Consider the following 3,292-nt stretch of genomic DNA (forward strand, 5'->3'; position numbering starts at 1 on the left):
ACATACATTATATTATGAATTTAATTATTTTGGTACATGATATTCTAATTATTTACACTGTTATTCAATGGAATCTCTTTATTTGCATTATTACTGTTCAAGAGGCTGGTGTGGAATATATTGAAAGTCATCTACCTCTACTTTGTATCATAGTATATAGTTAAATAATAAAAGCATATACCTAAGTCATGCATTAAGATCGAAAATTTCTTAAGCCATTACTTAACTGTTTATATATATGTTTCTACAGAGTCAATAGAAGAAATAAATTAAAAAGAGACCAGCATATGCTGGTTGAAGTAATAAATATATACTCCTTCCCTTTAATTAATATATTCAATAGTTTTAAGTATATCTTTACGTGAAATTACATTGTTAGTTGAAAATCGTTAAATAATTTAATATAATTAATTAAATTATTATTTAATAATTTTTTAATCTCAACTTCATATAAAAAATAATTCCATGTGAATTTTTACCGTATATTTTTAATAATGAGAGAGTCATACCTCTTGTGGCAAACTCAATTTAGTTACTCATATAAAAGTGTATGTACTTCAATATATATCAGAAGAAATTGAAGACATTATTATAATATGTTAATTTGTTTGATATTTACTAAATGTATTTTTGTGTATTGATAAGCTTATTTAATGAACATTATCCTAAAATTAGAATGAGTTAGACTTGAGTTATAGTGCAAGATGATTTGAAAACTTGCTTATTTTTTTTATTTATTGGAAAACTAAGTTTTTATTTGAAGGCATGACTTGTCATTATGCGGTTTAATTATGTTTAGAACTTTGGATATGGTTAAATATTAATCAAAATTGATAAAAAATGCTTGCCGTCAAGATTTTCTGTTTATGTATGCATGCATTTTTATTTGAGGAAAAAAAAATATTTAAATACTTGTTAGTTGTTTCTTTTGTTATGATCCGAATGCTTTTTTTGTTATGATCGGCAGTCTAAAAACATGAGATCAATCATCTAGTTTTTATATCTCAACCACAAACTTAGCTATATTAAAATAATGTGATCAATGTTATATTTAATGAAGTAAAGTACTTCTAGCAGCATTTTTATCTGAGAAAAAAAAAATTCAAATGCTTGTTAGTTGTTTTTCTTGTCAGACCTCTCACTGAATGCAAAAGATCCTTAGTCACTAAAAAAATTATTAATTGATAATTTAATATATCTTTTTTGATATAAAAATTAATTTTATTTTAAATTATCATAAAGTTATATAATAATATTACTTTTTTTTTTAATTTCGTGGGTAGAATTAGAGTTAGAGTCATAATATTCTCAATCCACAAATAGAATAAAGTTGAGTTTATATAAAAATTTCAACGTTAGGGTTGGATCTAAATCCTACCCTACCTTAGCCATTGCCACCCCTACCTCTAGGAAGCTTAGCGGCGACTACCTCCTCTCCTTTCCTTTTTTTTGTTCTTGCCTTTTCCTTCTTGGCTTGTCGCCCTCTTCTATTGCAATTCCTGTTTTTTCATCTTCCTTTTCTTAGTTGCTACTACCTTCATCATCTCTTTACTCTTGGTACTTTTCATGGGTTGACGTCTAGACCTAATCAGCCTAAAGAAACACAATGTCAATAGAAGTGTTCAGTCCTTAGAAGTTGGAGAACAAAATCCAAGATAGAAAACGATGCTATGATTCGGATTTCTTTATGCGGAAATGTTTGGTAACCAAAGAAAATCAGCCAAAAACAGCCATAACTTGTCTTATTTAGCATTCATTAATTGTTGCGATAATTAATTAATGCTAAATAAGGCAAGTTCTGGCTGTTTTTTTTTTTTTGCCTTATGAATAGAGATGGATCATATCATTGAGTATTTATTGAGAAAGAACAAGAATATGAAGTAAAGATAGAAGAGAAAATTAAACTATGAATGAAAGCCTTATATTGATTTTGTTCAGTAGATATCATGTACTGTGATAAATATTTATACAATTGATGGTTGTACTCTCTTCTTATATTGCACACTTTCTTAGCTCTCACAACTGCTATAACTACCAATAACTAATCAACAGAATTGCTAACAAAATGCTAAGAGCTAGAGTTAATTGTTTTATGAGTGGAGAAAGCTTCCAAACTTCATTAATTATGAGCCAGCAATAATTATCTAAAGTTTTGCATCATATGTAGTGTCTGCATCCATGTGCAATGTCTTGTGTCAAACATAAGAAGTTAGACATGTATCAGACATACGATGCAAAAATTCATCTATAATAAGAAAGTGTGTTCATTTTTAAAAAGGTCAGCAATTTTACTCACCATAAAATTACAAATCAATCCCTTCCAAAGACATAAATATTTTATAAGTTATTTGTCTGAGTAATGTTCTTATTCTTGTAATTTTAATTTTAATTTTCTTTTAGTGTTGAAGTTCTTACTTAAATCAAATATCTAATCATCTTATTTTCTATAACATAAATACATCATTAATACTTTAAAATTCTTTAGAGGTTAAGGTATTGTCGCGGTAAAAGCATAATGTTATAATAATTGTCTTATTTCCATTTTGGGATAATGTTAGGTAGACAAAAAAAACAGTCATAACTTGCCTTATTTAGCATTAATTAATTGTCGCAACAATTAATGAATACTAAATAAAGCAAATTATAGGCTGTTTTTGGCTGATTTTTTTTATTACCAAATATTTCTGTTTCCGTTATTCTCTTAATGCGTTTTCTGCATTTGATGCAGTTCTTTGATTGAGATTTGAAAAAATAATTGGCAAACTTAAAGCAGTGAAAAAATAACCGTGCTCTGAAACTGGTTGCTGGTTGCTATACAATATAACTAAATATCCATCATACTTTATTTTTTAATTAGCTATTAACTATAAAAATATAATAAATTGATTGTAATAATGGCTTTTTTTAGATATTATATCTCAATTTTTTTCGTATATTTAAAATTCAAAATTACATCTCTTTAACATTAGAATATTTAAATTTAAATTTAAACTTAATAAAACAAAAACAACAAACTAAAATTAAATTCTAACTACATTAAAATTAAAATAATACTATTAAAATCAATTTTTTGATGTGCCTAGCTCTATCTCCTAGGTAGTACGTCCAATTTATTTTAAATGATATATGTGAGTGAGTTTGTATGAATTTTGGATGTGTTCAAAACTATTTTATACACTATTGTATTATTTTAAATGTATAATAGTAAAGGTTTGATGTACTATTCTTTTAGGTAATTGACATTATACAATCTTTCTCATTTATTTAAATTTCTAATTAATTTATGTAAACG

This window comes from Arachis ipaensis, chromosome B07 (assembly GCF_000816755.2).
Source record: "Arachis ipaensis cultivar K30076 chromosome B07, Araip1.1, whole genome shotgun sequence".
Lineage (NCBI taxonomy): Eukaryota > Viridiplantae > Streptophyta > Magnoliopsida > Fabales > Fabaceae > Arachis > Arachis ipaensis.